Source organism: Conger conger, chromosome 5 (assembly GCF_963514075.1).
Source record: "Conger conger chromosome 5, fConCon1.1, whole genome shotgun sequence".
NCBI classification, from domain to species: domain Eukaryota; kingdom Metazoa; phylum Chordata; class Actinopteri; order Anguilliformes; family Congridae; genus Conger; species Conger conger.
This window is the reverse complement of record NC_083764.1, coordinates 47331427-47342585: the sequence shown is the minus strand read 5'-3', so window position 1 is coordinate 47342585 and position 11159 is coordinate 47331427. Positions and strand designations below refer to the sequence as shown.

Here is an 11159-nt window from a genome sequence, read left to right as displayed (position 1 = left end):
TTCGAGTTACAGTGTGTCCTTGTACAGGAAACCCTGCTGCTGCTGTAACCACCCCCCCACATGGGAAGGTTTATTTTGAAAAAGTTCCGCCTGTGGGGGCCCTTCTGGAGACTCTGCCTCCCTGGCTGTTATTTGCCGGACGCTGGGGGCGGGGGGCGTGTCCGCAGTGGCAGCTGCAGGGCCCCGCCTGCATTCAGCACCGCTCTGCACAGCGAACGGGTCCTGCTCCAGACTCGGTCTCAGAGAGCAGGGGGAGAGGAGGAGGAGGAGGACTTTCAGCACAAGCTTGCTCCGGACGGGAGCCGAGGTAAGAGACGCCGGGGACTGGGTGATCTACGGACTCCCGTGTGAGAGTCCCAGCTGTGACTCCAGGTGTGAGTGAGACTGGAGATGGGTGTGCCCCTGCTGAGGGTCTGCAACCCCATCTCAGATCTTGCTTACTTTGCCTTAACCCTGGTTGTGTTTAACAGCTGAAGTTTTGCTGGAAACCTGATATGCTGTAGTTTGTTCATGAAGGCTGCAGGCCAGAGCTTTCTGCGATGGGTACTCAGGTTGGTCTGTGTGTGAGAGAGTGAACATCTGATAAAATGGTGTGCAAGGCCACGGTGGCCACAGTGCTGAACTTGTACGTGTCACTCGGCTGGGTGTGCCGTCTGCTGAGAGCTGGAACGGTAGGTTACATATTTGCAGCTTGCTTTCTGTACTCTGAAGGAACGCTTTCTTGCATTGCTCTGGGCACCCATTGTGTACAGTGTAAGCAACAACAGCGTTTAGTTATTTTCTGTGCTTGCCTTGACCAGCCGGTGTTGACATGATAAAAGAGAGGATGCAGTGTGCTACTTTCCCACATTTTCAAGCCTCGCTACACAGAAGGTACTGTAGGGTGGTGAGGCTAGTTAATGGCAAATTTTGCGACACTGACCAGCTCCATACTCAACATGGTTTTACCAACTCAAGCTATGTCTTGAAACAGCTGATAGCTGGTCATTTCGAGCTGGTCATAGCTGGATTCTACACCAGGGCCTGCAAGGGAGGAGCTATGTTGTGTGGGCCCTGTGGTAGAGCTGTGTTAGGTTTGTGTTGTGTGGGCCCTGTGGTAGAGCTGTGATAGGTTTTTGTTGTGTGGGCCCCGTGGTAGAGCTGTGATAGGTTTTTGTTGTGTGGGCCCTGTGGTAGAGTTGTATTAGGTTTGTGTTCTGTGGGCCCCATGGTAGAGCTGTGATAGGTTTGGGTTGTGTGGGCCCTGTGGTAGACATGTGATTGGGTTGGGTTGGGTTGTGAGGACTCTGTGGTAGAGTTGTGATTTGGGGTTTGTGTTGTGAGGGCCAAATTGATGAAGATGGTTTGAATTCCCTAGAATCAGCCCCATCGCACATATAATAGCACATTTAAGACCAGCAAAGAAATGGCAACTGCACAAATGCGCTGCCTTATAGGGTGGAAGATGCCATTGCTATGCATGATTACAGTTGGATGGGGGCAGTTTGAGAGAGGACAGTGGTGCATGTTGGTGATAGTTTGACAGGGATCAGGCGCACACCACACTTCTCGGACCACACAGCTTCAGTGATTCAGGATTGTGCTCTGCTAATTCTGCGTGATGTGGGCTGGATGACAAATATATGCCTACAGAGGATGTGTTGAGTTTCACTGGAATCAGTTCTGACCTTCAAATTCCCATTTAAAGAGGAATGGGTCAGAAAGGGGCTCAATTGTACACGAAAGACGATATATCAACATATCAGCTGTGGGATGATATGCAGTATCCAGGTAATAACTCTTGATGCATAGATACATTAGAGTCTGGCAGATGCCTGTTCTGTTCTGTAATGCTTCCCAGATGTGTTTGCTGGAGCCCTTAACATGCAGGCTTGAGTCCAGCATTGACAGTGGTGGAAAACACTGTCTCTCTATATCACATGGTGTTCCCAGCTGTGAGAACAACATTGGCTCCTGTCCAACAAATGCACATGTGCTTTTCTGCTTTACTGTATATCCTGGAGGAAAATACGAGCATGCAGGAAAACCAGTCTGTGGAGGTGGGAATGATAATATCTGTATAGGCATGTGTGTGAGAGAGAGAGAGAGATAGATGTGTGTGTGTCAATTTGCTCCAGCATTCCACAGGCTAACGTTTTTTAATGAGCCCTGACGTCTGATTTACAGCTTACCTTGTGGGCCACTGAAGCTCTTTTGAGGACTTTAAAAAGTCATCAGTGTTCTAACTTAATGTGTCATTTCAAAGCTTTTTGCATTCACTATTTACAGTATATCCACACATGATTTACTCAGGCCTACACTGCCATAGATTTAGGCAGGCACACATTGTGCAGTAGATTTAACTGGGCACACATAGTGCTGTAGATATAGGCAGATACACATTGTGATGTAGACGTAGTCAGACATACACAATGCGCGGTAGTTTTAGTCATGGACAGTGTGCTGTGTGCTGTGTACTTAGTTGGGCACATTGCACACACACACACACACACACACTGTGCTGTGAACTAAGTCATGCACACACACTGTGTTGTAAACTTGTAAACATCCAGCAACCATATTGCTGCAGTGTTCCCATCGGTATTGTAATTATTCAAAGGCACAACTTTGTGGAAAGGCGGATAGAGATAAGGTGTGATAGATGGTGTCTGGGCACATTCCTGGCCCGTTTGCCCTACTGTCCTCTTCAGATCGCACACTTTCATCAAAGCCAGGAGCCTGTGGGGGCTGGCCACGGCAGCTGGTGCGTCTCATGCCCCTGTCGGCTGATGCAGAGACAGATATGACCAGCACTTTTACAGTGACCCTGAGCTTTACAACAACTGTAGCTCTGCTCTGTTTGCTTACCGTTTGAAGCTGCAGTGCCGTGGTGGGCAGCCTGGCTCTGTTCACGTGAGATGTTGCAGCTTCATTCGGTTCCCGTTTCTGGCTTGCTGAATTCTGAATCATTTGGCCCGGTTCATTCACACTATCCTATAATATACACTCAGTGAGCACTTTATTAGGTATTTATTAGACTTTATTTTTAGACTTACTGGTTTTCTGCTGCTGTAGCCTATCCACTTGGAGGTTTAATGTGTTGTGTGTTCAGAGATGCTCTTCTACATACCACTGCTGTGTGTGGTTATATGTGTTACTGTCACCTTCCTGTCAGTTTTGACCAGTCTGACCTTTCATCCTCTGATCTCTCCCATTAACAAGGTGTTATGCCAATAATGTAATGTAATGTTTTTGCCCGCAGAACTGCTGCTCACTGGATGTTTTTTGCTTTTCACACCATTCTCTGCAAACTCTAGAGACTGTTGTGTGTGAAAATCCCAGGAGATCATCAGTTTCTGCAAGGTCAAAATCACTGAGATCACATTTTTTCCCCATTCTGATGGTTGATGTGAACATTAACTGAAGCTCCTGACCCATATTTACATGATTGTATGCATTACACTGCTGTCACACGATTGGCTGATAAGATAATTGCATGAATGAGTAGGTATACAGGCGTTCCTAATGAAGTGCTCTGTGAGTATATACATATTATGTCTACATAATGTCATGTAGCAATGCCAGGACTACTTTATGGTTGCATCAAATTGAAAAAGGGTTGGGTACAACAGCCAAGTGTTCAGGATACATACTCTATAACCATTGCCGATTTGATTGGTTGGCTGGATGGCCACTTGCTTCACTTTGTGGGTTCTTATAGGCTAGCATATGTGTCACTCCAAGCATCGGCAATGACTCAGAAGAGCAGACTCTTCTAGAACAGTGAGGCTGTGCCCTTGGCTTCTTGAAATGATGTGTTTAAAAAGAATGTGTCGTTCATGAGCTGCACACCACTAATTCAGTGGTTCTGCCCCTGTTCCAGGATGGCCTCTGTAATTTTATCCTACCACTGCTGCTTAAACAGGTCAGAGTCTGGAGGTCTGAGTCACTGTGATTCTTATTACTTTATATATCACACGACTGCTAAAGTCATCTTTATAGAATCTCCCTATACTTCCTCTGTCCACTAAATACAGGCTCGAGTAGCGAGTCAAAAATGTTTATTTTACAGTTGAGTCAATCTACATCTGCCTGTATCTGGTCGGAAGAGCTCTCTCCCCATGGAGTTTTTCAGCCTTCTCTCTTTCTTTCTTTCTTTATTTTCTTTTGTTTATTCCTCTGCCTCCAGAGATGTGCTACCTGCCTTAATTCAGGTCTCTTGTCAACCATTTTACCTGCATCCAGTGTGATAGAGTAGTTTGCCCCATACATTTAACCATGGTTCCAACGGTGGGCACAGATGGTTGCACATTGGTCATTGGCTAGCTTCATTCGGCAAGCTCTCTTAAAGGCCAGTGTACTGTCCTGCGACAGTGTCACTCGACTGAAATTGCAGAACGTTCTGGATCGTTTGTTGCCCGATGTAGACTGTGGTTGTTGTCCTTAGCAAAAAGTATAAATGCACTCAGTCGCACAGAGTATAAACCAAATGTCACTCTGTCACTGGAGTATAAAGTAGCCTTAAATCAAACTTAATTTGTATTCATCATGCAGGAATCAGTGACTATTTTTTTGTAAAATATCTGGGATCAAGGGCTATCTTCTCCACTAGGGGCAGACCCCACGCCCAGTGGCAGTGCTATGAGCTCCTCACCATGTTCCATGGGCTTTTGATTGGCAGTAAGGGAAGGGGCCAACTCTTCCTCTGTGGTATTGGCCGCAATCCTCCAGGTAGAACTTCTCTCAGGAAAATCTCCAGACAAAATGTCAACAGCAAAATAATTTGGGTCACATAAAGTACACAGTTCATCCAAGCACCTACCTATGTACAAAGTAAACCCTCTCAAAAAAGATAGGAGACTCTAAAGGGCACTCTGCCTCTCTATGTCTCTCACCCAGTATATGAGCAGAGAATGAGGCTTTGTGTGGAATTAATGATCATAAGAGATGACCTTTAGAAGAGCAGCTTTTTCTATCAAGGCCTCTCAAACCAAACATCCCCCCTACCTGTTACAGCTACAAAAGTGGCATACATGCAGGGCCGGGTCATGATGTTCAAGGGCTCTGTTTTGCAAATTAATTAATAAAAAACTAGTTATAAACAGCCCAAGTAATTGCCATTGGCTTGCAAATGTGACACTAATTATTGATCATTGAAAATGTATTTTTACACATGCATACATGTGTAGGTATGTAGTATGCATGCACGCATACACACGCACCCACACACACATACAAACACACATAAAGGGCATGGAGAGGAATGCTGTCACAATGTTGGCTCACATTCCTAAACCTGCAAAAAGCGCAATCCAAACTTTTCTCCAGGAAACACGTCAAATGTTTGGTGTTCTTAATGTTTGACCAGCTATAGGCAATGTATAAAGCTAAAACCTCTGTACACTGTTCCCTTTACCAGAGTGCGTAAAAGAAACAAGCAGGAAACAATGTAAGGAATGCAAGGACTGATTTGTTAGGGAACACAGAACAAAAATGTGTAAACCTTTTCAAATTCACAGTTTTTAAGCAAACACCTTTTAAGAGAAGAAAATGCCTTCACATGCGTGTGCCCTGTGAAATGGCAGCAATGGGACAAGAGGAAGAGGGGGAAACGTGGCTTGACACAAGCAAGGGTGGGGCACCCTCTCTTTGGCTCTTTGTAGAGGGGAAGAGGCCTCACCGCTGCGCAGACTCCCAGGCCCCCCGCACTTCCTGTTGTTTGGCCTTTGGCTGCGGCACAGAGAGCTTTCTAAGTCTGGCCTCGCTTGCCTCCTGCCTAAGACATGGCTCCACACAGCCGCCCATTGTAGGCCTGCATCCTAGCTTCCTGGAGAGGACAATGGCAATCACAGCATTGTTTACCTGTGATGTTATAATTCCGCTCAACTTCCTGTTCAGCCCTGTTCTCTGGGCACCTTTTCAGACTGATGTTGTGATGATGGTCTCTTCATCGTCCAGCCTTCCTGACATATGTTAGTGTTGCTAATTATATGTTAGTGTTCTCTATTTTAAGTGTGGAGATCCTTTTTCCAGGCTCCTTTAGGTACTTCTTGACAAACTGTAACCGGGCCATCCTATTTTTTTGCAGCTAACTAGTGGTTTGTATCTTGCAGTGTAGCCTCTGTAGTTCTGTTCGTGAAGACAGTAGTCACTGACATATCCATGCCTCCTTCTTGGAGAGTGTTTCTGACCTATTGAACAGGTGTTTGAAGGTTTTCTTTATGTTTGGTGAGAATTCTTTCAGCCTCATAATAATATATTCCTTTCCCTCACATTAGCAAATGGCAATTACAGACTCCAAAGGCAATTAAAAGCCTAGAATCAAGACTAGATACTGAAAGCTCTCTCTAACAGGAATCGGTTGAACACACTTGATTAATCAGAAAGAACAGTGAAGTCATTTGTCCCAAACATTATGGTGCCCTGAAATTGGAGAACTATGTATAAAAAGCGCTGTAAATTCACCGAGGTGGAAACAAAATGTATTAAAAAAATACCCTTTAAGAAGAACTGTGAATTTGCACTTTAACTACATGTTAACTGTTTGATTACAAATCTAGAATTATGTAGTACGAAGCCAAATCCCCAAATATTATATGTCCCAAACATTATGGGAATAAGGATAAGGAATTTAGGAGGGGGGACGGGCACAAGCACAGAGGAAAAGGGAGAAGGGGCACAGGGAGACTGAGAAGTTATGCAGAATATTGAGAGCCACATTTTCATCCGTGACAAGGAAGGAATGACTGACATGAGCAACAACAGAAAATGGCTCTAATTGTCGCTGTTATAAAAGCCACAGTCCTGTGTGGAAAACAACTTGCAAAACGGTTACGGTTTTCAGAGATTTGGATCGCTCTCTCCATCTTATGCAATGTTCTGTCGATTTGTTGACCTCTGTATTGCACAAAGGATTTCTCTGTCTTTATCCTTGTGTGTGTTTGTGTGCAAATGCGTGCAAATGTGCATTTGATTTGTATGTTTCTGTATGTGTGTGCACTGCACATGTACAAGTATGTGTTGGTGAGTGTGTCTGTGTGCAAGGAGAGCTAAAAATGGAGTCAAAGGTGTGACATGAAAATACACAGTCCAGTGGAGGACCTTTAAGCATGGCTTTTAGAAGCTGTGTTCGTGTTTGTGTGCACATGAGCATGTGTGTTTGTGTGGGAGTGCGTGTGATTCCACTAAAACTACAAGCCAGACCAGGGTGTGTTTGGGTATCTGCTTCCTAGAACAGCTTGTGCTCCTTTCTGGGTTTGTATTAGTCTTCCTGCCCTGAGTCCTTATGGAAATCCTTCCAAACCGAAGACAGGTTCCCCTCTGGTACCCCCTCCTCCCAACACTCCAGACACCACACTACAGCATTATTACAACTGAGTACTGGTCAAAATCCCAGTTGTCTTCATGAGGATCTTGCAACTGTTGCAACTGTTGGAAAGCAAAACAAGTGATATTAAGGAGGCCCATGTTCGTCAAGTTGAGAAACTTCCAGAGAAGTTACTATCTGCTCTGCTGAAACATGGGAGGACAGTATATGCAGTGTATCATAGGCGCAGTACATACTCACCGTATGTGTAATTTCCTCTTCATTGGAAAAGATTATGATCAGTTATGCTTTGTCCTGTGGGATTTAGGCGATATTTGGCACAGGCAATGTCGGGATTAAATGCTGGACTGTGTAGTGCATCGCTGAAATAAAATGTAATGCCTTAACTGGATTCAGTGACTTGAGATTCCCTATTAATGTGTTATATAACCTTTATAACTGCTGCAAAATTTAGTGTTACTGGTCTCATGTGGTTGCCGCAGATATCTTCTGGCCATGGTTGCCTGCAAACCACAGAACGTAAACCTAAATACTGAAGGAAACGACTCCTCATAAGCAATCTTTTCTACATATGCAGGAATTTTCTCTACAGTAAATTTTCCGACAGCAAAATACACTGGTTGCTATGATTTAATAGAATAATACAATAACTGCAGAGACATGTTGGAAGAATATGCTGATGTGTTTGGGGTATGTGTGCATACATGTGTGAGTGTGTGTGTGTGCGCGTGTATGTGCCTGCATGAAAGCACTCATTTTCCATGGCAGGTTGGTGTTTGTCTGTTTACTGCATAGCTGACATTGTTTAGGTCTGTGGCTGGCTCTGTGGTGCCTCCTGATATTGGACTGTTGCCACTTTTCTTTGCAGTCGCTGGGAAGCTTGCAACAAAGGTTGCATTTATATTCATACATAAAGGAGACAGCAGGCAGAACCTCACCATACACAGACAGACCATCCAAACCACACCAGTCCGAGGCATTTTTAGGTACTAGATTCAAAACTACAGAAGTGATATTGATTCAATGTGGAAAAACAGAAGCGGGTGGAACATTACTGTGGTTTTGTATCATTGGCTTGTTTTATCCACCTCTGTGTCAAGCAAAACATCTGTATCATGGCACCTTACCGTACTGCAACTTTCCAGCCTCCTTATCAATAATTAATCTCTTGTGTGGAGACTAAGGAGAGTTTTGCTGATGTGGACTATTGGAGTTTATCAATGCTGCAGGCGAGGGAAGAGACAGAGGAGGAGGTAGCATATGAAAAACAAAGCTCAAAACCCTAACCGGGTGCATTGGTCTGACAGTGTGAACAAGCACTATGTGTACCCCACTGCTGCCCCCTGCAGGAAGCTACCTTCACCTCAGGTGTACAGCCCTGTAGAGCTGGTATGGAATTTCATTTAATAAGGATGACATTTCATGCACCAGTACTGCATTTTAAAGAGCATACATCCTTTGGAATAAGATAGGCCATATGTTATGTATTTTTGTCAGCTATCAAAACACAGGCATGATCAGTATTGCCATTTGTCTGAATTATGCCATATGCACACACTATGTTGTACATGCTACAAATGTACTTGTGCTTATCATATAAACTAAAACAAGTCAAGCTATGTAGTACAAAAGGTATAAAACATTTCTCAGCATAATGTGGAATGCTGGGTGAAATCACTTATCTCTTGCACACAGAGGTTGAGGACGATATGTTATAATCATCCTGCAGTTCTACTGCTAGCTGTACCAGAAGTTTAATCTGTAAATTCATGCACATATCTTACTTCAAAACTAGAGGAAGCCTTTACCATTTAAGTTGGGCACTAGTATCTGAAGGTAACATCACACAATTATTTATTTACCTCCCAACATAATATAGGCTACATGAAACTTTTAATTAACAACTTGCATTAGTGGGTATACCAGGTTGTTGCAACCAACCTTAATGTCTAAGAGATATTACAGCCAGAAGAGGACAGAAACAGAAGATGTGGATTGGCCAGGTACAGATCCCCAGTCAGACTGCAGCAAATTAACTGGGGAGAGCTTCACGGTCTATACAATTATTGCTAGACCACCAAAGCTTTAACCCAGCTGACAAAACACAACCTGCAAAATAAAAAAATATATACAGTACACCTTCCCACAGAAGCAGACAAATCCTACCACTCAAACATGGTGGTGGCTAAACAGTGCTTCAGTGTTACTACTTACTCTCCGTTTGTCACATACAGTTGTAACATACACTCAGTGACCACTGTATTAGGTAGACCTGTACACCAGCATGTTAATGGAATTATTTAATCAGCCAATCATATGGCAGCAACTAAATAAAAAAAAAACATGCAGATGTGGTCCAGGGGTTCAGCTGCTTTTCAGAGCAAATGTCAGAATGGGTGGGGAAATGGGGAAGTGACTTTTACCGTGGAAAGATTGTTGGAGACAGGGTGATTTGAGTATCTCAGAAACTACAGATCTCCTGGGATTTTCATGCACAACAGTCTTTGCAGAGTTTGCAGAGAATGGTGCAAAAAAAACAAAAAAAAAACATCCAGTGAGCAACAGGGCGGCACAGATGGTGCAGTGGGTAGCACTGCCGCCTCACAGCAAGGAGGTCCTGGGTTCGAATCCCTGTCGGCCGGGGCCTCTCTGTGCGGAGTTTGCATGTTCTCCCCGTGTCTGCGTGGGTTTCCTCCGGGTACTCCGGTTTCCTCCCACAGTCCAAAGACATGCATGTTAGGCTGATTGGAGAGTCTAAAATTGCCCGTAGGTATGAGTGTGTGAGTGAATGGTGTGTGTGCCCTGCGATGGACTGGCGACCTGTCCAGGGTGTATTCCTGCCTTTCGCCCAATGTATGCTGGGATAGGCTCCAGCCCCCCTGCGACCCTGTTCAGGATAAGCGGGTTCAGATAATGGATGGATGGATGGATGGATGGAGTGAGCAACAGTTCTGCGGGCAGAAACGAGTTCTTAATGAGAGAGATAAGAGGAGAAGGGCCAGACTGGTCGAAGCTGACAAATAAGCACGCATTACAACAGTGGTATGCAGAAGAGCATGTAAAACCTGTGGATAGGCTACAGCAGCAGAGACTTAATTAAGCCTAAAAAAGTCAAATAAATACCTAATAAAGTGCTCTCTGAGTGTATATCGCAATTTCCACAAAGTATGAGCAGATTGTGCAAGTGGAGCTTGGGGTGAATATTTCTGACCATACATGGATGAGGCATGAGAAATGGCTCTCTTTATGAGTGAAGCCCAAAGCAACCAGTGTGTTCCGTCTCACATTTCAGAGGCATCCAGAGATCTCGTGGAAGGTGTGAAGTGGGGAGTGGGGGGGGGGGGGGGATTCACATTCACATGTATGACAAAAAAGAAATACTTGAACTTGTTCCACAGAGTTCCTCAGTTTCACAGCTGATGGAACAGGTGATATAAATGGTAAATGGTTGGCATTTATATAGCGCCTTTATCCAAAGCGCTGTACAACTGATGCTTCTCATTCACCCATTCATACACACACACACACCAACGGTGATTGGCTGCCATGCAAGGCACCGACCAGCTTGTCAGGAGCAAATGGGGGTTAGGTGTCTTGCTCAGGGACACTTCGACACAGCCTGGGTCGAACCAGCAACCCTCCGACTGCCAGACGACTGCTCTTACTGCCTGAGCCATGTGATATGTGTCTGTGCTGGCCAGCCTGCCCCATGACCCTCTTTCCCCCTCGGTATCCACATCTGGCAGCAAACAAGCCTGCGGACTCCACACTTCCTTTTCGGAGATGTGCACGTGGTTGACACAGGTGATTTGCCACTGGCACGACAAGTGCTCGGACTTGCATGTGTGTGGAG

The 11159-nt window shown here is 44.8% G+C and overlaps 1 protein-coding gene across 3 annotated transcripts in view; it reads left to right on the top strand.

The window, feature by feature from the left end:
- The first annotated feature begins 209 nt into the window (after positions 1 to 209).
- Positions 210 to 11159, top strand: part of LOC133129744 (KN motif and ankyrin repeat domain-containing protein 2-like) — a 34691-nt gene continuing 23741 nt past the window's right edge. For all 3 annotated transcript variants that reach the window (XR_009708847.1, XM_061244019.1, XM_061244018.1), the window contains exon 1: positions 210 to 307. The gene's annotated coding sequence lies outside the window, so the exon portion shown is untranslated. The remainder of the gene's footprint in view (positions 308 to 11159) is intronic.